The sequence below is a fragment of the Brachyhypopomus gauderio genome, chromosome 4, assembly GCF_052324685.1.
Source record: "Brachyhypopomus gauderio isolate BG-103 chromosome 4, BGAUD_0.2, whole genome shotgun sequence".
Lineage (NCBI taxonomy): Eukaryota > Metazoa > Chordata > Actinopteri > Gymnotiformes > Hypopomidae > Brachyhypopomus > Brachyhypopomus gauderio.
In genome coordinates this window covers 21,761,717-21,785,627 of record NC_135214.1, presented here as the reverse complement: position 1 = coordinate 21,785,627, position 23,911 = coordinate 21,761,717, and the positions used below count along the sequence as shown (strand labels likewise).

The 23,911-nt window shown below is 44.3% G+C and overlaps 1 protein-coding gene across 3 annotated transcripts in view; it reads right to left on the bottom strand.

The window, feature by feature from the left end:
* Positions 1 to 1,306: 1,306 nt before the first annotated feature.
* The window catches only part of LOC143512554 (ERC protein 2-like), a 215,104-nt gene continuing 192,499 nt past the window's right edge, over positions 1,307 to 23,911 (bottom strand). For all 3 annotated transcript variants that reach the window (XM_077003020.1, XM_077003021.1, XM_077003022.1), the window contains one exon: positions 1,307 to 3,244. The gene's annotated coding sequence lies outside the window, so the exon portion shown is untranslated. The remainder of the gene's footprint in view (positions 3,245 to 23,911) is intronic.

Genomic DNA, 23,911 nt, shown 5'->3' with positions numbered 1-23,911 from the left:
ATATGATAACATATTGATCAAAAGTGAAGAACAAACAAAATAACAAGCCAAAGTAAATATACCCCAAAACAACAAGTAGAACATCTGATACACACAGTTCTGAAGTTCAGCACATCAGTCCTGATCTGTGACCGTGCTAAAGAGTACTGACCCAGTTCAGCACATCAGTCTGATCTGTGACCGTGCTAAAGAGTACTGACCCAGTTCAGCACATCAGTCCTGATCTGTGTGACCGTGCTAAAGAGTACTGACCCAGTTCAGCACATCAGTCTGACCTGTGACCGTGCTAAAGAGTACTGACCCAGTTCAGCACATCAGTCTGACCTGTGACCGTGCTAAAGAGTACTGACCCAGTTCAGCACTTCAGTCCTGATCTGTGACCGTGCTAAAGAGTACTGACCCAGTTCAGCACATCAGTCTGACCTGTGACCGTGCTAAAGAGTACTGACCCAGTTCAGCACTTCAGTCCTGATCTGTGACCGTGCTAAAGAGTACTGACCCAGTTCAGCACTTCAGTCCTGATCTGTGACCGTGCTAAAGAGTACTGACCCAGTTCAGCACATCAGTCTGATCTGTGACCGTGCTAAAGAGTACTGACCCAGTTCAGCACATCAGTCCTGATCTGTGACCGTGCTAAAGAGTACTGACCCAGTTCAGCACATCAGTCCTGATCTGTGACCGTGCTAAAGAGTACTGACCCAGTTCAGCACATCAGTCCTGATCTGTGTGACCGTGCTAAAGAGTACTGACCCAGTTCAGCACATCAGTCCTGATCTGTGTGACCGTGCTAAAGAGTACTGACCCAGTTCAGCACATCAGTCTGATCTGTGACCGTGCTAAAGAGTACTGACCCAGTTCAGCACATCAGTCCTGACCTGTGACCGTGCTAAAGAGTACTGACCCAGTTCAGCACTTCAGTCCTGATCTGTGACCGTGCTAAAGAGTACTGACCCAGTTCAGCACTTCAGTCCTGATCTGTGACCGTGCTAAAGAGTACTGACCCAGTTCAGCACTTCAGTCCTGATCTGTGACCGTGCTAAAGAGTACTGACCCAGTTCAGCACATCAGTCTGATCTGTGACCGTGCTAAAGAGTACTGACCCAGTTCATCACATCAGTCTGACCTGTGACCGTGCTAAAGAGTACTGACCCAGTTCATCACATCAGTCTGATCTGTGACCGTGCTAAAGAGTACTGACCCAGTTCAGCACATCAGTCCTGATCTGTGACCGTGCTAAAGAGTACTGACCCAGTTCAGCACATCAGTCTGATCTGTGACCGTGCTAAAGAGTACTGACCCAGTTCAGCACATCAGTCTGATCTGTGACCGTGCTAAAGAGTACTGACCCAATTCAGCACATCAGTCTGATCTGTGACCGTGCTAAAGAGTACTGACCCAGTTCAGCACATCAGTCCTGATCTGTGACCGTGCTAAAGAGTACTGACCCAGTTCATCACATCAGTCTGACCTGTGACCGTGCTAAAGAGTACTGACCCAGTTCATCACATCAGTCTGACCTGTGACCGTGCTAAAGAGTACTGACCCAGTTCAGCACATCAGTCTGATCTGTGACCGTGCTAAAGAGTACTGACCCAGTTCATCACATCAGTCTGACCTGTGACCGTGCTAAAGAGTACTGACCCAGTTCAGCATATCAGTCTGATCTGTGACCGTGCTAAAGAGTACTGACCCAGTTCAGCATATCAGTCTGATCTGTGATCGTGCTAAAGAAAGAACCAGTTCAGTACTGGGAAAATGTCACATGGCCAGTCTCCTTTATTCAGAAAAAAAGCTTTAGAGTCAATATAATGAACGTGAACTCATGAACTTGCAAACATATATAACAACCTTTGCATGTTTTCTAGTGGCATTGTGTGTGTGTGTATTCTAAACCACTGGAATCTTTATGAATTATTAAATGTGAAATTGAAAAATGTGACCTTTATGTGTATTTGTCATAATTTATAAATGCCTTTTATTTACAGTCCAATTCTTGGGTGAAAATGTATAGTTCACATATTTCTCATTTTGCCTGTTCTACACATGTAGTTAGTTACCTCCCCCTATAACTGAAGTCATGAGTGGAGGACGTTAGTGAGCTGGAGATGTGAACCATCTCCTCTTCATTCCAAAACATGCACTGGTTTTGCATTTGGGGCTGTGGAACACACAATGCTAATAAAACCCAACAGAGAGACGTATACATTTCTAAACACACAGTTAAACCCAGTGAGCTCTGTGGTTTGCTCTTTAGCCACAGAGTAAACCAAGCCGAAATACTCTCACACTTCTTTGGCAACTTATTTGTAAAAAATAGAATACTATGTTTTACGATTTTTTCTGTGTTCAGTTTTTAACATTCCACTGAACCAGTTTTGGCGTTAGCAATACACTGTTAGGGATATTACATCTACAGGTCAAAGTTCAAGGCTCTGGTCAGTGTTTTAGGAAGTCCTTGCACTCATTACAACACAGTTAAAGATCTGTTTCCTTTGAGAGCTCTCTGGAAAGCACTTTAACTTTAAATACAAAAACACAGGGGTTTGCTTATGCTTTAACAAAGAATAAGGAAATTATTTTTGTTAACATTAGAATCAGCTGGAAAGCACACACACACATACACACACACACTATTGCAGGCAGCTTCTCTCAGAGCCACTGAGGAAGAGTGGTCAGGCTGTTGAAGAAGACGGTTGTCCGCCCCTACGGTGAAACAAACCACCTTAAACACAGGTAGACGATGAGGGAGTATGTCCACAAGGGAACAGCAGAGATGTCTGTCTGCTTGGTACAGAGACACAGAAAGCCATCGTCTGATTTCTGAATAGGCATTCTGCCATGAACCATTCTGCTGTGAAAGGTTTTGATTTGGGAGAACAAACAGAACACTGCCTAACGCATACAGTATATTTTGTACTGTTTTATATTGATCAGTCAAGGCAAGCAACAAGACAAGCGCATGGTTTAAGGTGGAAATGACCACCTTAATGTTATCATCGTTTATCAATAATTAACACCACAGATGATGAGCATTGTGGTCGTAGAGCACTGGGGACTGTGTGAAGCTGCACTGAGAGGACGAGGCACGTCTACATGTTTGGCTTCATGGTGGGAGAGGAGTGTGATGGTGGTCCTGGTGAAGCCCATCTGTGGTTCCACTGAGGAGCTTCAGAGAGAAGGAGCATCCTGGAGTAATGAGGAGCAGCTGTCAATCAGTTCTGCCTACTCCCCTCTAACTAGAGAACTGGAGAGAGAGAGAGAGAGAGAGAGAGAAAGAGAGAGGGAGACTGAATGAGAATTAAATATTTTAAACAGAAAGAAAAACCTTTAAACCTACATTTTTGGCCCTATTTATTACCATATCTTTACGAATTCCCGCTTCATATGTCAAACACCATTCACACAGTGCACATATCCACCAACAACATCATCCAAATTCCAAATGGGAAATGCTGTGCAGCTACATGGAGATGCTAAACTCAATCCTACATGGAGATGCTAAACTCAATCCTACATGGAGATGCTAAACTCAATCCTACATGGAGATGCTAAACTCAAATCTACATGGAGATGCTAAACTCAATTCTACATGGAGATGCTAAACTCAAACTACATGGAGATGCTAAACTCAAGCCTAAATGGAGATGCTAAACTCAACCCTAAATGGAGATGCTAAACTCAAATCTACATGGAGATGCCAAACTCAATCCTACATGGAGATGCTAAAGTCAATCCTACATGGAGATGCTAAACTCAAACCTACATGGAGATGCTAAACTCAACCCTATGTGGAGATGCTAAACTCAAACCTACATGGAGATGCTAAACTCAATCCTACATGGAGATGCTAAACTCAAACCTACATGGAGATGCTAAACTCAATTCTACATGGAGATGCTAAACTCAAACCTACATGGAGATGCTAAACTCAAACCTACATGGAGATGCTAAACTCAAGCCTAAATGGAGATGCTAAACTCAACCCTAAATGGAGATGCTAAACTCAAACCTACATGGAGATGCCAAACTCAATCCTACATGGAGATGCTAAACTCAACCATACATGGATATGCTAAACTCAACCCTACATGGAGATGCTAAAGTCAATCCTACAAGGAGATGCTAAACTCCATCCTACATGGAGATGCTAAACTCAAACCTATATGGAGATGCTAAACTCAAACTTAAATGGAGATGCTAAACTCAAACCTACATGGAGATGCTAAACTCAACCCTATGTGGAGATGCTAAACTCAAACCTACATGGAGATGCTAAACTCAAACCTAAATGGAGATGCTAAACTCAAACCTACATGGAGATGATAAACTCAATTCTACGTGGAGATGCTAAACTCAAGCCTAAATGGAGATGCTAAACTCAAACCTACATGGAGATGCTAAACTCATTCCTAAATGGAGATGCTAAACTCAACACTAAATGGAGATGCTAAACTCAAATTTACATGGAGACGCTAAACTCAATTCTCATTCCCAAATGACTCTGCGTCTCTCACTCAGCATTTAGGGTTTACAAATGATGCAACATCCATAACAGCGCTCTGCTTCATGCTACCCCAGGGCCGGTGTCTCATTAACCTGGGTGCGCGTTGGGGTGGGGGTCAGGGGTCGCGGTGCTCTGAGCTGGAGAGAGAAAGCCACTGGGTGTGTGGGTCTGCTCAACAGCAGCCCTAAAATCCTGGTTGCTGGGCGACATGGAGGGGTGGGGGGCACACAGAGGGGTGGGGGGGGGGGGGCACACGGAGGTCCATGTGCCGTCCAAATGTTCCCAGGTGGAGGCGGAGATGAACGTGAGTGACCCTGAATTGCTCTGCAGGGCACGCTGGAATCAGTGGGGCTGGCCCCCATGTTGGGTTGCTGGCCTCCATTGACCTCATGGCATTGCAGCACCTGTGCCAGGATTGAGCTAATTGAAGAAATCCGGAAAAGAGGTAGGTCTGTGTGTGTGTGTGTGTGTGATTGTGTTGTGTCTCCAGCCATGGTGCAGAATTAAGGACTGACGGTCTCAGCAGGAAGGGACATTCCAATAAGCGTATTTCCCTTCATCCCTCTCTCTCACTCTGACGCTCCCTCTTTCCTCTTCATGTGCCTTCCTTCATGTCTTTTCTTCTCCACCCCCCCCCCCCCCCCCCCCCCCCAGACATAACCTCTTTTGAAGCCATTTTTATTGTCACTGACATCAAAGTCATTGCTCTAGAAGCCTTTAAATTATTCCACTTCAACAATAGGGTTAGGTTTCAGCTCACGGACAAAAAGCCTCTCAAATCGTTAGTGAGATACATTAGGCATTTCCTCTCAGGCTCCAAGTTCTCCAACAGAGAACACAGCGAGGCTCCTTGTGATTTAAGTTGATGAGCCGTGATTGGCTTCTGCATGGTGTATTTATCTGCAAGACTGAAATGCAGTCATTTGTATCTGTGGCATTCAAATGTAATGGGAATAGTTCAGTACAGCATCAACCTGAAGTTCAAAGACACAGAACCTGAAGTTCAACATTGAATATGCTTCAGCACATATAATATGCTTCAGCACATACATTTTATGCACAAGTTAGCTATAGCAGTTGGTAAAAAAGCAACATCAACATAATACTGTGGTACTAAAAGACTAAATGAATGTGTCACCAGTGCAGAACTTTGCTGGATTTCTAGTGAGTCATATTTAAAAGGCTTTGACCACTAAGCCCCCCAGAGGTTCTAGTCTGAACCACTCAGTAGCTCTGGAGAAACATTTGGTCATGTAGATCATGAGTGTGCGTTGGGGAAATCCTATTTGTGACCACACAACATGCTTCTGGCCAATTCCGTATTTGTTAACAATGAACAATGAATAATGAACAGCAAGATAATTAATAGTCTTAATAGACCCTGGGCTCTTCAAACCCACTACAGCGTCTTGAGAAGAAACTGAAGCAGGTATTAAATTGCATATGTTTGTGTTTTTAGTTCAAACATACCAGCCAACATTAGGCCAATAGTGTCCACTGATGCATCATCACATTATTTTAAAGAATATTATCCTAGACCAAAACATTTCTCCCTCAGCTTTTCACACAGTATTCTGCTATGCAGAACTGTGCGGTAGCTAAACATGTGATAGGGGATAGGGGTTAGGGGTTAGGGGTTAGGGGGACTCTGAAGTAAAGGTCTTTTGAAAGTGCCCTTGTTGTGACTAAAGTCTGAAGCTTTTATACATCACTTCCTGACTTTTGTGAATCTCCTAATCAATAATTAGATTTCAGAAATATAGTAACATTTGTGTGGGGAGAGTTTGTCATTGTGGAATATTAACAAAATCATTAGGACAGTCACCAGTGGTCTAGTGGAGACTCAGGGAGGCTTGGTCACTGTGGTATATTAACATATATACCAGTGGTCTAGTGTCACTGTGGTATATTAACATATATACCAGTGGTCTAGTGTCACTGTGGTATATTAACATATGTACCAGTGGTCTAGTGTCACTGTGGTATATTAACATATATACCAGTGGTCTAGTGTCACTGTGGTATATTAACATATATACCAGTGGTCTAGTGTCACTGTGGTATATTAACATATGTACCAGTGGTCTAGTGTCACTGTGGTATATTAATATATGTACCAGTGGTCTAGTGTCACTGTGGTATATTAACATATATACCAGTGGTCTAGTGTCACTGTGGTATATTAACATATGTACCAGTGGTCTAGTGTCACTGTGGTATATTAACATATGTACCAGTGGTCTAGTGTCACTGTGGTATTTTAACATATGTACCAGTGGTCTAGTGTCACTGTGGTATATTAACATATATACCAGTGGTCTAGTGTCACTGTGGTATATTAACATATGTACCAGTGGTCTAGTGTCACTGTGGTATATTAACATATATACCAGTGGTCTAGTGTCACTGTGGTATATTAACATATATACCAGTGGTCTAGTGTCACTGTGGTATATTAACATATATACCAGTGGTCTAGTGTCACTGTGGTATATTAACATATGTACCAGTGGTCTAGTGTCACTGTGGTATATTAACATATATACCAGTGGTCTAGTGTCACTGTGGTATATTAACATATATACCAGTGGTCTAGTGTCACTGTGGAATATTAACATATATACCAGTGGTCTAGGTCTAGTGTTTTTCCTTCTAAAATAATTCAGACGAAAAGAAGAAATTATCTAATATATGTAATTTTAGAAAAATCTAATTTATGGAATTTCTTTGATTTTGTGAGGACTCCGAAGGTTCCATTTCCTGTCCCATACACTCATGTGATTGGTCGTAGCCTGGTCTTACTACATTTCCTGTCCCATACACTCATGTGATTGGTCGTAGTCTGGTCTTACTAGAGCCATCCATTACACGTATAAATAAATAAACAGCCCCAAAGTAATTAAATGGAGGTGCCATCATTTGTTATGCAACTGGTGAAGAAAAAGTCAAATGGAGGGGGAGATTTGCATGTTTTTCTCAGGTTTCTCTGTTTCCCTCCCTGTCCAGACAACCTAAATTAATGATTTTGGGGCCCAAGAATCAACAAATAAGGCTGAGGTCTCGTCATAATGGAAAAAAGTCCTTGACTTGGGTCCATCTGATGGATCTGGTCCGTTTGAGATCCTGTCAGCACATGTGAAACAGCACATGAGACCAGCAGCAGCCCTGTCTTTAGGCTGACCAGACAAGTGAGGGGTACTTATGTGCATTTCAGAATGTGTGGCTGTATATGTGTGTGAACTATGTACATTGGCCTGTGGTTGTTTTGGTTTGCAAGAGTACAGGCTATCTAGTGCTTTCATCTCTGGTGTACCCATCTCTAGAATAAGCTGTAGCGTTACTGTCACATGCTGATACATGTGGGGCTTTGCACAGCACATCTCAGATGACAACAGTTTTATTTAAAACACCAGTAATACATTTAACTAATTTGATCAGCTGACTTATAATCATTAATATAGTCATTTATACACATTGTTCCATATGGGCTGCTTTGCTGAACTCTGATCCCAAATCTCTGCATTCCAGTGACGTTCAAAATCTTTAAACCTTCTTAGAAAACCTCCATTATTATTTAAATTGTACCACATCCTATGAGCAGAATAAGAAAAGGAACTCTGGGAGGGGTTCAGTCGACGTGAGACTGCAGACAGACAGACTCCAGACGGGCTGGTACATTGGGAGGATGAGAAAAGAGGAGAAGAAAGGAGTCCAGCCGTCCTTCCTGCCCCAGAGCAAAGACACCAAACTGGGGCGATCTAGACGACGGCCCCCAGCTGCAGAACCTTCATTAGCTGAGCTACATCCGTCCATTTCCCATTACGAGGTGAGTTTAGAGTGTTGTAGCTTCTGGTGTGACACACTAACACACGAGCAATATCCAGAGGTATTACACCAATAACAGTCAGCACTAATGCATACTAATATCTTTGCTTTCTGGCAGACACGAGCCGTGAGATTTAGGGGCTATAAATTGCTGGAAGAATGTGATGGTGGTTCCCCTCGTGGAGGGTGTAGGGTGTAGGGTGTGTGTGCTCCAGGCCTTCCCCTCATTACGGGTGGGGGTTGGGAAATGGTGTAGGGTGTGTGTGCTAGGATGCGGGTTGTCACATCTCGGCGTGGTAATAACAGGCCGGGCTGTCTCTCCGACACCTGTGGGGGGAGCAGGGTTCTCCTTCATCCGCCTCCTTCGTCTGCCTCTCCGGAGCTCTGTTTCTCCCCTCCTCTCTTCTCCTGCCTAGCAACCCATCCTTTCCTGTTCTGTGATCTTTCTCCATTTTAGCCAACATTTTCTAAGCCACTTCGCATTTTCTAAGCATGTCTTTTAAACAATTAAACAAAATGCTCCTGACCCAGCAAGAATGTCGAGCGTCTCAGTGAGCATCTGCCACGGTTCCTTCCTCTAACTCTCAATCTCGCGCTTTCATATAGCGGTAGCCCCACATCTCCTCACCCTTCTGCGCTCAGAACCTGGGTTTGACCCGGCTGACAGACTACTCCGTCAGTGAAAGGGGAGACCCTGCCTGTATATGTCGCAGTCAATACTTATAAAACCCTTGCACGACAAACAGAACTTACTCAAACAGCCATTTTGCTTAGCACAAAACAGCCTAAACACTGAAGAGGGGCACACATTTGACTTACAACCGAAAAAATCGTTTGAAGTTTTAATACCTTGGAACTGCTCCAATACCACAGTATTTCTTGAACTTTTGCCTTCTAAAGCAAGCGTCTGCGAACGCGGCCTGCCGTCCGTGCCATTCCGACACATCAGGAGAACTCTGGGACTGTGCATTCAGGATTCTCCACAGTAACATTTCTGTAGCCACGATGTCGCACGTTGTGCCGTGAGTCTTTGCCTTTTGAAGAAGAACAGTGATCCTTTGGTTTGGTTTATCCAGACAACTCCAATGATTCCTCAAGCCTTCACCAGTTTGGAGCTGAAGTTGAGTTGAATGCTTTTTGCCAGTTTATGACCTTGCGAATTAAAACCTTAAGCAGTAGGGGCTTCAACCCCTGTCAGAAGCTTTAGCTGAGGTCCAGCATGGCCCACAGCAGACTTCAACGATTGTGTGGATGTAATCTATGATATTCTTCTGCTCAGATTCTCCTATTAAGTGGAAACAACGTAAGCTCTCAAGGAATCCCTCGTTTTGCGGAAACTTTGCTGAAACGTACATGTGCACCGACAGTCTCTTTCTTCCCCTAAAAATGCCTTAACTCAATTACCGGTCCCCTGCTCAAGCCGGCAAAGGGAAGAAAAGGAAAAGTGAGCCATTCTTCAGGACGGAGGCCGCCCGGCTCCTCCGAACTGCCCAGAGACAGGCGACTGACAGCTGACTCCAGTTACACGCTTCTGGCCTGTCCTGCCCTTACTGGCTAAAGAAACCTCTTAAATATAATTAGGCCCGAGGAACCTATAGACATTTTCCCGTTGACCGCACATAGTCAGACGACCGGCCGGGAAAGGGCGAGCTCTCTTGAAGTATGGCAAAGGTTGGTTTGCGTGTCACCGTAGCGGCTGACGCTGGTGGGAAGACTGGGAGAAGGGTCTACTTCCCAGCAGCTAACGAGGTGAGAGCGTATGACCCGAACCACTACACACATTCTGGTGGAGTCCACAACCCTCGCAGTCCTCACTGGAGATGTAGTTTACATTTGAGCATATGCTAATGATGCCAGTTAAGAGCGCAAGCTCGCATTGTCTTTAAGACTTCACTGGGGCGCGTTGGGACTCGTAGTTCCTCTGTTGCCTTAATCACAAGCTTACGTACCTGCGCACAGACAAATATTTACACAGGCAGAAGACTTAAACCAACAAACACGTAACACACCCACACACACAAGCACACATTCATAGGTATCAAAATGCACATACAAGGAATAAAGATAAAAAAAAAAGTAAGAAAGTCCAGCTCTGAAATCCACAGGAACACAAAGGAGCCCATCTCCAGTTGGACAACTTCTTCATGCACTCTTTCTTTCTTTAACCACTTTTCATCTTCTTTTACCCCTTTTCCCCGTGTGCCTTTTACAACTTCCTCCTGGTGGGCGCTGCAGCTCAAACCCAAACAAAACTCAATTTTTCAGTTATTGGCCCTCTCGGCATGTAATGGAGATTCAGGCTAATTAGGCTCCAGCTGCTTTCACTTGTGCTTTATGTAAACAATACCTACCTGGCTCTCTCTCTCTCCCTGTCTCTCTCTTCGTCTGTCTCTCTCTCTCTCTATGTGTAAGTCTCTCTCTCTTGCTCTCTGTCTGTCTCTCTCTCTTTCTCTCTCACTCTCTGTCTGTCTCTCTCACTGGTGGCACTAAGGAGCCAAATGTCTGCTTGGTCTCTCCTCCATTCCATAGTGTACTTTTAAACCTCCACTATGGACGTCATCACCCATAAACTCCACAACTACACCCCCAACCCCCTCTCCACCATTCCATAGTGTACTTTTAAACCTCCACTATGGACCTCATCGCCCATAAACTCCACAACTACACCCCCAACCCCCTCTCCACCATTCCATAGTGTACTTTTAAACCTCCACTATGGACCTCATCGCCCATAAACTCCACAACTACACCCCCAACCCCCTCTCCACCATTCCCAGGCTCTACGAGAGGCCTTTGAACATCAGACTAAAATCTCTTCCTTGTTTGACAGCTCAAATTCAAACAAACTCCACAAAGTAGTAACCAGGAAAGAGTGGCCCATTTAAAGAGCGGAGTAAAAAGCGAGTTCTGCACTGACAATTAACGGGCATGGGCCAAATTAAGGCACAGACTCACGTCCAAATTGAAACCATCTCCTTCCATCAATGGATGTAAAGAGCCAGCGTATGAGTGTATTTATGTGTGTGTGTGTGTGTGTGTGTGCGCAGCAGCAAAGAGCCCTTACAGACTAATTGCATAATTTCCTTCATCTGAGCAAACACTCAGCGAGCAGGAATAAACGCTAGACTCCGTCTCAGTCAGCACTACTGAGTGTGGTGTGTGTTTGGCCTGTGTGATATCAAGGCAGAAGTGTGAATTATTACCACCTATAGTGGCTACAGCACAGACAACAATAACCGTGCTGTGTAATTTACAATTGTTAATTTAATAACTTAATTTCATTTGTATCGCTTCTCGCCTCCTGAGTGCATTCTAGTGTCTCTTCAATTCTGAGTCAAGTAAACTTACTTTTCATCATGCATATTCTACGAACTCACCACTAGGGGGAGATCACTGTTGAGTCACATCTGCAAATTAAAATAGATGAAGACACAGCATACAATTACCTGGCTACTGGAATCACAAGCGGAGGAATAGTCCTAGGTTTTAGATAGGGTTAGACCTGAAGTCTTCATTTAATTTAACTATTTCTGTGTCTGTGAACAGACGGACAGACCACACCATTATGTCTCCTTCTCCCAACTGTCATCTATGCTGAAAGAGTGATGAAAAGAGGAGATAAAGAAGACGGTGCACTCTCCTCCCGTCTCTGTTTCTCCTCTTTTTTTTTCACCAACAAATCTGCTTAGCAAATCTGGAGTGCTTCCTGTGAGATAGCGGTGGGCCTCTGGTGTCTGCCAAGGCACACCAATTAATAACCAATAGGGCTGGAATCTGAAGAGCTGCTCCTAACTGTTTTTGTGGGTTGTTTTGACAGTCAAGTTCATACATACTTTGCAGAGGAGAGGAGGGAAGAGAGACTTTTTTGGCAAGTGAGGGCGTTCAAATAGTCATTTATCACTAATAGCGCTCGAGGGCAGGAGGAAAAGTATGTTCATAAAGAGAGTATGATGTTGAAGCAGGCCCTAAGTGTAGGTTTCAACAACAATACATGCCAAGTGGAATTTTATCTGGGTTGCAGGGCCGTGATCTCTCCTGCTAGTGTTAGCTCCGTAAATCTGTGTGTGTGTGGCTGTGTGCTGCCGTTTGTCTTCATATCGCTGCATGTATTTGTTTGGGTCTCGGATCCAAACAACACAATCATCTACTGGAGCGCTTGTGTACTTACTAGGGGTGACCTGCAATAGTCGCTGATTCGACTATAGTCGATTATACCCCATAGTCGACTATGAACGTCATAGTTGAATGTACCATTCTAACTGTATGGGGGGGGGGGGGGGGCAAGAAAGTTGCTAAGCATTAGTTGTTACATGAAATGTCTTGTTTTCGTTATATATAGCCTTTTGTCAAATAAAATCATTCTAATTTCTGTTAATAAATATTTTTAAATGATGCGTGCGCATTAACAATAGGCATCTTCCTTACTACACATTAATAAATCAGCGGAGTTGAGCGGAGCTGAGCACGCTATAGGATCGTTAGCATCTGCCGAGAATATAATGGCTACTAAAAAAAACTTCAAAAGTATTTTGAAAAATAAAGATGAACCAAAGTGCAAGTTATGTCATCAACGTCTTTCATTTCACACGACAACAACCAACATGGCATAACATTTAAAACGCGTAAGGCGAAAGAAAAAAAACAGTTCAGCCGTTTGTCGTTTCGGTCGTGTCGTGTCGTCTCGTCTCGTCGTGGTGCGTCTCGGCAAGTAGGCCTATAAAATTTTTTTGTTGTTTGCTTTTTAAACCCCGTTACTTGAACCTTTACTTATATTTTTTTTGCTGTTGTGTGGCAATTTTTAAAAATATTTTCATGCAGGCATATTTTATTTAAAATATTTTTGACATTTTGCACAGTGCCTGTCTGTCAGTTCGATATGCGCACTGATGGTGACTTTTTTTTGTTAATGTTCTCTAACGTTTCATTAAAAAATAAAAAAGTAAATAAATAAAAGCTGAATAAAGCCAGCCTACCATGTTTATTCATTTATCTGAGGGTTTTTTACTTTGAAGAGGGAAAAAGTCCTGAATGAGGACGGGATCCCGTTTAAGGTGCTCTAGATAAAAAAAAAAAAAAAACCCCGATTCTACTATTAGTCGACTAAAGGGAAAATCTGATGAATCAGATTCGACTATGAAAATCCTTAGTTGGACACACCTCTAGTACTTACAATTATTATTGCTGCATGATTAAAAAGATTATATGATGGTGCTGTCAACAATAGTCAAACTATCAATTAAAAATATATGTGTGTGTATGTCTCCACCTGGCCCAGAGTCACCCAGCCATCTGAAAGAGTAACATGTTGAAGGTGAGCCCACTTTACAGTGGCTCCTGCAGGTAAGAGTTCAGTGAGCCTCCCAACCCCGACATCTGCAGGAGATCCAGGGTTCTGATAGGACCCATCTGGCAAAGAGGAACTCAGGGCACCCGGATGCTCAGGTAAGCACAGGCTGAGCTGTTTGACAAGCCCCCGGACCTCCATGATCCAGACAGGGGGGTAGAGTGAGGTGGGGGGAGTGACCTCCATGAGCCAGACTGAGGGGGGTGGGGGGGGGGGGGGGGTGGGGGGGTTACCTGCCCGTTCTCTGTTCTACAGAGCCATGGTCTCAAAGGGGCCAGAGAGAGAGTGAGAGAAAGAGAGAGAATATTCATTATTGATGGAAGCCAGCAAATCTTTTCCTCCCCAAGGGACATCATTTGATCTGGTTTGACATTCACATATCAGGACTGACGCACATAGGCGTGGTCTGACAGGGTCGTGGATGAGAGCATTTCAGCACGATTGTTTTGCCACAGCTCGATCTGTGTCAGAACCGACACCCATGTATTCCATGCAGTTCAAAGCACGCGTGAAGTTTCCAAGATGGCAAGACGGACAGAAGCAGATTTGAGGTCAAGTCGTTGGATCACAGCAGATGAAACAGAGAGGGTAGCAGGGAGTAACCGTCAGTGAATCTCAACATTCATCTCCAGCATTCAAAACATGCACCGTATAACAGAACAAATGTATGCTAGGGGAGAACATTTTACCAGACCCTCAGTGTCTGTCATTTGGGCATTTGGTTAGTCTGTTTTTGTCATTTGTGTGCTATGACTGATTCAGGGACGTTTCTTTGTACTCTACAACTTATTCCACCACTGCAGATTGATCAAAATAATTCACAAATGAACTCTCACATACATTAATGCATATTTATGCATATTAAACATTATTAGCTCATCTACTTTGTGTAGTGAAACAAACAGTTAATCCTTTTTCAGAGCTCATAAGCACGCACAATTAAATAAACTTTCCTTCACTGTGATGAGGGGTAAGACTAAACCAGTGAACCAGGTGCCCTCTCTAGATCCACTGTAATCTTGAACCAAGCAAGCTATAAAATGTATAGGGGATCTCTGAGCATTACCAGCTCAGGTAGAGCATGTTTGTAATATTAAACCTCTTCCAACTGTTTCTGCATCCCACGGTATTCTTCTTGGAGAGCTGCCCTGTGCATTAAGCAAGAGCTGTAGTGCTAGCGTAGCGCGGAGTGCGGGTGGTGGTGGTGGTGGTGAGGGGCGTATGGGCAGTGGCTGGAATATTTACATTTCATCTCAAATCTATTTAGAACCAGATCATTTGAACCAGTTAAGAAAATAAATTCGATCCTTAAGATCCCAATCTATGTTCTTGAGGAAAAACAGAGGGAGCGTAGTGAGGGGGGGTGGGGGTGTTCACCTTTAAACATGAAAACCGGGAGTGCCGGCTCGGTGTGTGTGTGTGTGTGTGTGTGTGTGTGTGTGTGTGTGTGTGTGTGTGGGAGCACTTAGGTCTAGGCTCCTGGATATAACACTGATGGGGGTCTGCCTGCTGTCTTCACGAGGTTCCTCACGTCCAGCAGAGCGAGTGATTCATTGGGGGCGATGACGGAACACTCCGCCATGTTTTATGGGGACAGGACAGATCTGGGCCCCCTCCCACCCCAATGAAGTGGGGGGGGGGGGGGATTCCAGGAATAAAGTCACTAAGAGAGCAAATCCTTGCCCCTGATTCCCCATAATGGCACGGGACTGGAGAGCACATGGTGAAAAGGTGCACTAGTGAAGTATGAGAGGGAACGGCGGTGACCCATGACCGGGCCCACGAAGATCACCTTTACACTGCAGATAGCACAGTCATACTCACACTGGCACATAACGGCAATTACTGTGGAACGCTGCCTTGGAGAAGCCCAGCGTAAAGGACGTGATGGGCTGTGTAACAGCTGAACAGAGCTTCACGTGGACCTCCAGACCTCCACAGTATCAGTCCTCCAAGAGCACAGGTGAGAAGAATCAACCACGCACACACACAAGGACGCACACACACCGACACACACACACGGAGACGCACATTTTTTCTGCCTGCCCCGAAACCACGTCATTCACCTTCGACATGCCAATCATCCGGCCCTTTCCCATGATTGGATCCAGATTGGGGAAGCAGTTCCTGTTTCGATAGCCTTGCAATGCAGCCATTCAGTTCACAGAGACAGCTTGTGCTCTTACTCAGGGCTCCTGGACCCAGGCAGGTACGGGGGATTACTCTAAAGTAGCTGTGACAGTACTGTGGAACAGAAAAAGTGAGACCCTAGGATTTCTAGGTTAAAAGGTCAGGGCCAACCCTGAGACACCTCTTTTCTCCCCCTACCGTAGAAATAAACTGTCCTTGTGAAAGAGTTTCTGCGAGAAAGGTGTTCATGTTTGTCATTGTGACTCTCTTTGCTCAAAGCAGCCTCTCTGCAGTCTCGGCCTAAAGGCAGCGGGGCGTTCAGTCTTCTCTGCTTCTGCGGCTTTTGCATCCAATAATTTGCCGAAGCCTTTCCAGCTTTGCAGGCTTGCTGTTAGGTGCTGGCGGGGTCACGGCAGGTCAAGGTAATCCACGCTTTGTGTCAAGCTGAATAGGCCCCCAAACAGCCCAGTTAATGGAGAGCGTGTTGGGTTTTTGCTTGGCAGCCCAACATATGAAATGATGAATGTGGGTAAGGCCTCGTTGTGACTTTGCTGATTCCAGAAGGAACATAAGGACAGTTTTGGAAATATTTCAGTGTTAATGTATTGCTCTTTATTTTAAACATGAGTCAGACTCAATTTCTGCGCTTTACCTACTAGCTACTGGCTCTGTCAGAATCAAACAAAACCTGGATTCAAAACTAACAGAATAAAAGAGCAACAAGTCACATCCTGTTTCCGAGCCTGTGAGCCCCTTCGTGACCTGTTAGCCAATAAGAAACATTCCTGTGAATTATAGGCCAATTAATAGCTTCCTCATCAGCGTCTGCCCCACCTCCAGAACAATCCTGCATTCAGGAGCTAGCCTGCATGTTTAGCATAGCTTAGCTGACCACAGAACATTAACATAAGTTGTGTCTGGGTATCTGTGTGGCCTTTTCTCTTCCATTTCTTACTTGAAGCTCAAACATAGATACATTTTCACAGGTAAAATTACAGTGCATTTTGGTACACCTGGTGCCAGACATGTTCAAAACACACGCACACAGGGAGAGAGAGAGAGAGAGAGAGAGAGAGAGAGAGAGAGAGAGAGAGAGAGAGAGAGAGAGAGAGAGAGAGAGAGAGAGAAAGAGAGCTCAACACCTGTGAGAAAATAACTGCTATGAGCTGGCTGAAAAGTCATGCTCAGACAACTGAAGAGGACTGTGCCAAACAGCATTAACTAATCATTATCTACAGCTGTCTGAATTGAAGAGTGAATAAGTACAGGCTCCTATTTACAGTGTAAGACCATCCATCCATAATGATACGGGTCAGATGACGGGACCTGCACGAACCACTAAAGTAATCACAACTATTACAGCTGAATATTAATCTGCTATGTTGGTACATACTTTTATGGTTGTGAGTAAAATGAAACAGTGAGAAACAGAGAAAGAGGGAAACAGAGAAAGAGAGGGAGAGAGACAGACAGAGAGAGAGAGTGTGAGTAGGAAGCCAGCTGTTTTTAGAGTAAGCAAACTGTCACTGAGGAAAGGAGACCCTACAAAGTGCTCCATATTAAAACTATTAGAGTGAAAACAGAGAGATTATTTATGTGAACTCTGGGGTGAAGAGGATCCCCCCTCTCCTTCTTTACACACACACACACACACACACACACACACACACACACACACACACACACACACACACACACACACACACACACACACACACACACACACACACACACACTTTTATTGTCACTCTCATCTTGCCTTTTGAGTTAAACACAATGAAAAATGCAGTGGCAAACCTGTTGTGACAAACTCAAGGGGCATAATTCTTTTCTCCCTTCTCAGGCAATGTGTGTGTGTGTGTGTGTGTGTGTGTGTGTGTGTGTGTGTGTGTGTTGTGTCTCTCTGTCAAGTGGTAGGTGATGGCCTTGAACATGGGAACACGTTGAACCAGCAAACAAACGCACGCACACTGCAAGTTCTATATTGTACCACAAATACACATATACTCATGCCGAATACATAACAGTGCTGAGTAGCTTTGCCAATATGCACAAAGGGGGAAAAACGCCACTAAGCATGTCTGTGAAGCGTTCGACTGCCATTCTAGGCAGACACATTCCAAGTAGACAGTGCTTTAGTCTAATGGCTTCCATACCAGACATACACAGCACTGGTTTAATGGGCATGAACTTTGCAAACAAGCCCTTAACATTTGCATTCTAACTGGGACAGCGCAGCTAATCAATAACGTCTGACACTCAAACCCAAACACGGCCCCGCGTTGCTCCTGTGCGTGCGTGTGTATGTGTCTTTTGTTCAGTTTGCAGGATGATGGGTAGTTTGCAAAAAAAAAAAAGTGTGGAGAACTCATTGTCTCTAAAAAAATTGAGAAAAAGAAGGAGAGTGAGGGAGAGAGAGAAACAGAGGGAGAGAGAGAGAGAGAGAGAGAGAGAGACAACACATAAATGCTAATGTTAAAGAAGCCATAATGATAGCTGTTGCTCCCGCGCTCTTTCATTGAGGAGGACTAGTGCTATCTCACACTGAAAGAATTCTCAAGGTGCTACTTCAAAGTCATGACAGAGCAAAATACTGGGAGGGAGTAACGTTGCCTGTTAAACCTCCGCGGGACAAACATGGCTAGACTGTCTCTAGGCAGGTGACATACAGCTTTTATAATGCTGGAAAAATCCATCTCCGTGCAAGGGACTGACCTCGCTTCAACCCACTCACCCACACAGAACAAATACACAACCTGTCCCTACCTGCACAAACACACATGCTCACGTAGACGCATGTGTGTACACACACACGCACGGATGTGAATGTTCCCGCTTGCACACACAGATGTATAAATGACCACAAATGCGTGCGTAGAAACACATGCTGAAATTAATAAAATCAGAGCATTGCAAAAGAAAAAAAATCTTAAATGTGCATCACTCACTGAAAGTTTAGAAGCTTAAATAAATAATGCCATGTAGGTAAAATTGCCCAAACTGGGCTGCATTCCAGGGCCTAATGCACTCAGAATCCTGCTATTATGCAGAAAAACACAGACATGCATCCACCTAGTCTTGTTCATGGACAAGTAAGGGTGTGTCACATAGGGGTGAATGTCTACGATGACAATAACTATTTCACTTTCTACAGATTTAACCAAAACCAGAATTGGCTAAAAAACATTTAGGATTTCTGCAAAATTTCAAAAATATATATTTTTTCAGTGCAGGAAATAAACTAAGTTGTAATAACTCGTGCATTTTTACATCATGTTTAAAAATGCTTGTGTCATAACACTTCATGTGTTACATTCATTCTATTGTGACATTAGGTGAAGTCTCGTGGGAAACATCACCGCCCCTTTTCTGGGAAGCATTAGCAGTGCTGAGAAGCTACAGCCCCACTCTGGTAATTAGCAGAGTGACCTGAGCCTTCATTGAAAAGTAAATAAATAAATACAGCACACAGAGCAGGATATGTCATTTACACTACAGTTTGATATTGTTAATCCATGAATGTAACTTTATGTAACTTTATTTGGGCTAAATATGCCATCATATGTCTTGGGGTCTGACCAGTCAGAACTCCTGTTTACCTCCTTTCGTCCTGGGTAGAGTGGCTGCCTCCAGACTTCATCAACAATGGTGTCAGAAGTGGGATGGTGGTGACGCCATTGGGAATGTGCCCTGATGAGGGCGTGGGTGTGGCCTGTGGGTGTAGCCCTGATGAGAGTGTGGGTGTGGCCTGTGGGTGTAGCCCTGATGAGGGGCGTGGGTGTGGCCCTGATGAGGGGCCGGCCCTGATGAGGGGCGTGGGTGTGGCCCTGATGAGGGGTGTGGGTGTGGCCCTGATGAGGGGCCGGCCCTGATGAGGGGTGTGGGTGTGGCCCTGATGTGGCAGTGTTATGCCACAGTGTTATGCCACCCCTGGAGGTGAAGGCAGTGTGATGGAGACTGTTATTTATGGTGGTTAAATGGGTGCACTGGTTGGTCTGCCATTTTGCTGGCTGTTTTGTCAAAGGTCCTGTGTACGAGGTTCAAGTCCTGGCTAGCATGGCTGCATTCAGACTTTGTTACAAGGTGTCATTCTATTTATCTACTAAATCATTTCAAAATTTTATATATATATATATATATATATATATATATATATATATATATATATATATATATATATATATATATATTCATAAGAAAAACAACTGAGCAAAGTATATTCAATTGCAGGTAACGCATAATCCATTACTAAAAGTGAATCTGATACCACTATTTTCTGCACTTTAAGTCATGTTGCTTAAACTATTTACAGAATTCTCTTCTGTAGTTGGTTTAAATGATCTTATAAATGGTTAGCATGTGTAGCCTAGTTTTGCTAGCTGAAACATCGTATCTGGCTGAATATGTGGCCAGGAATAACTGTACAGAGGCTACGAGCCATCCACTGTGCTGTATGAGTGAATCTGTTGACATCAAAATACAAATAGACTAGTGTGTAGAGAGAGAGAGAGAGAGCGCGAGAGAGAGAGAGAGAGAGAGGGAGAGAGAGAAAGGGAGAGAGAGAGAGAGGGAGAGAGGGAGAGAGAGAGAGAGAGAGAGAGAGAGAGAGAGAGAGAGAGCACGTTTGAATTTACTCAGCTGCTCCTAAGGTCATGAACAAGAGACAAAAGAGAAAAAAGAGAGAATAAAGAATCCCGACAGCGCTGGTCTCAACAATGAATACAAATCAGAATACAAATGTGAGTAGTGAGGGGATATCACTATTCACCACTGAGAAACCAGTACACCAGCACTGAAGGACCATGTAGTGAGGGGATATCACTATTCACCACTGAGAAACCAGTACACCAGCACTGAAGGACCATGTAGTGAGGGGATATCACTATTCACCACTGAGAAACCAGTACACCAGCACTGAAGGACCATGTAGTGAGGGGATATCACTATTCACCACTGAGAAACCAGTACACCAGCACTGATTGGGTCACAATCCTTCAGGATCAGGGAGGAAAGTGCAGGATTGGAGACAGACACACAGGTCCAGGGACAGTTTCTGCAACGCAGAATCCCAGCATGTCCAATAATACAGCTGGAGAGATACAAAACACTGTGGGTCCTGTTGGTTATTGTGGGTGTCAGGGGCGAGGCTAGGGTATTTTTAGTGGTGCTAGAGCACCACCGTGAAGTTGCTTAGCACCCCCTGGCTCAACACATTTTTTAAATATTATATTATGCAAAAAACTTGCTCTGCACCTGCGCAATACTTTGGTATTGTGCCTCTGTGAGCACTGGGAGCTGGGCACCCCTAAAGACCAGATCCTAAAATCGCCCCTGGTGGGTGTCATCACTTTATCCACACAGGAACACGCCATGTGCTTCTTGGTCATTGAAACATGCCATCTACAGCCTCATTAGATAATATAATAACACGAGAAATCCTTCGTGAGCCACAAAAAGACTTTGCTACGCTATTTCCCCATCGTCACAATGGTGAGATCCCATTGACACAGTTCCTCCACAAGTGACACAATCGTGGACAACGGCTTAAATGGTCTTCTGAATTGGCTTCACTATTTTCAGCCCTAGCAAAACTAGACCGAAGTGTTCAACTGGGCCAAGCTGCGTGTTCAACTGGGCCAAGCTGCGTGTTCAACTAGGCCAAGCTGCGTGTTCAACTGGGCCAAGCTGCGTGTTCAACTGGGCCAAGCTGCGTGTTCAACTGGGCCAAGCTGCGTGTTCAACTGGGCCAAGCTGTGTGTTCAACTGGGCCAAGCTGTGTGTTCAACTAGGCCAAGCTGCGTGTTCAACTGGGCCAAGCTGCGTGTTCAACTGGGCCAAGCTGCGTGTTCAACTGGGCCAAGCTGCATGTTCAACTAGGCCAAGCTGCATGTTCAACTAGGCCAAGCTGCGTGTTCACCTGGGCCAAGCTGCGTGTTCAACTGGGCCAAGCTGCATGTTCAGCTGGGCCAAGCTGCATGGCTGAATCTGACATTTGTTAGTTTGACATTCACTGAGTAAACGTCAAGTTGTCTAAACATTTCACCAGTATCCGCATCTAAGCCGGCCGGGCTTAGAGGAATTGAGGAGGATCACGAAAAAAAAAGAACCCACACCAAAGACCTGGCCACAATTTACGAGACGTAATAAGCTACGCTGCGTAGAAGAATGGTGTTGCCAAGAATGTTTCAAACTAGATACAGAAGTTTTGCAAAGATTTGCAACCACAAGAAATTCCACTTTCAGATTAAGAAGTATGCAATTGCATTACAACCGAATATCAACAGTCAGAGCATTTCAAAACACTTACAAAGTCAAACAAAAACGTATGTTCAACACAGGTCCTAAATAATGTTCCTTCACTGCTTTGCTTCAGTTTGGTTTGGGCTGTATGTCTGGCCACCTTGGGTTTGACCTTCACATCTGCTGCGAGAGAGAAATGTGAACGGTATTATCTGCACGGTTTCGTCATATATTTCATTATAATAAAGATCTTTCTATAAAGATCTGCTTCTGCGAACATGTGCAGGTGTGGTGTCGAACTCAGACATTCTCATAGATATCAGCCAACGTACTTAATATCATGAGCATCTGTGGGGCGCACCTGAACCAGAATGTCAGGACAAAGGGCCTTGTGCTCAGTAGACATTTTTGATGAAATCAGACGTCATTCTTGGAGAGATAACGACCAGACCTTGGGCATTCTTGTAGTATTTTGATAGCAGGTATATAAATATGTGCAGTGCAACACATCTCCTGATACCAATCTTGAAACCACCTCAATTTGTTATCGTGCTAGCTCGGGTCAGGTAGTGTTTGTGTTTCATGCCCTGCGACCAACACTATTGGACAGCCAATCAGCCTTTACACGCAGCTCTGTGGATCTGTACAAGGGTTAGAGATTTGGGAGGTGTGTGCATCATGAAGCTCTGGGAGCCTCAGTGAGATACAATTCTCCAGGACTCCTTCAAAACCTTCACAATGCAGACATGTTTAAATATAAAATGCACTCAGTAAAACCTGTTAGAATACACTCAGTGAAACCTGTTAGAATATGCTCAGTGAATCCTGCTAGAATACACTCAGTGAAACCTGCTAGAATACACTCAGTGAAACCTGTTAGAATACACTCAGTGAAACCTGCTAGAATACACTCAGTGAAACCTGTTAGAATACACTCAGTGAAACCTGCTAGAATACACTCAGTGAAACACTAGAATACACTCAGTGAAACAGTAGAATACACTCAGTGAAACCTGTTAGAATACACTCAGTGAAACCTGTTAGAATACACTCAGTGAAACCTGCTAGAATACACTCAGTGAAACCTGCTAGAATACACTCAGTGAAACCTGCTAGAATACACTCAGTGAAACCTGCTAGAATACACTCAGTGAAACCTGCTAGAATACACTCAGTGAAACAGTAGAATACACTCAGTGAAACCTGCTAGAATACACTCAGTGAAACACTAGAATACACTCAGTGAAACACTAGAATACACTCAGTGAAACCTGTTAGAATACACTCAGTGAAACCTGCTAGAATACACTCAGTGAAACCTGCTAGAAATAGACTCAGTGAAACACTAGAATACACTCAGTGAAACCTGCTAGAATACACTCAGTGAAACCTGCTAGAATACACTCAGTGAAACACTAGAATACACTAAACCAAATGCCTTCTAGGGCTGCTGGTCTGATCTGTGTCTTCTGTAGACTGCGTCACACAATGCTGAGTTTGAGCGTTGTATCCCAGTCTGATGTCGTAACGTGTCATTGTAGCGTTCTGCTGTCCTGCTTCTTCTCACCATGTCCAACGGTGAGCTGCACGGGGCAGAGATGCAGCCAAACACAATCACCCGTCCTCCACCGTGCTAGGAGAAGGTTGTAGTTCCAGCATGGGGGGTCATCCCATTACCCCAACCCTCCTGACTCATCCGTTCAGTCAAATCGTTGCAGCCGTGCTGTGAAACATCAGCCAGGCAGCTTCCAGCACATGTGAGTCAGACAGCTACGCTGTTATTTTTATGCCTTTTAAAAGCGACTGCTTCTGTGATAACTCCATGAACACCACTCTTGTAAAGGATTCCTTTACGGTGGAATCGTGAA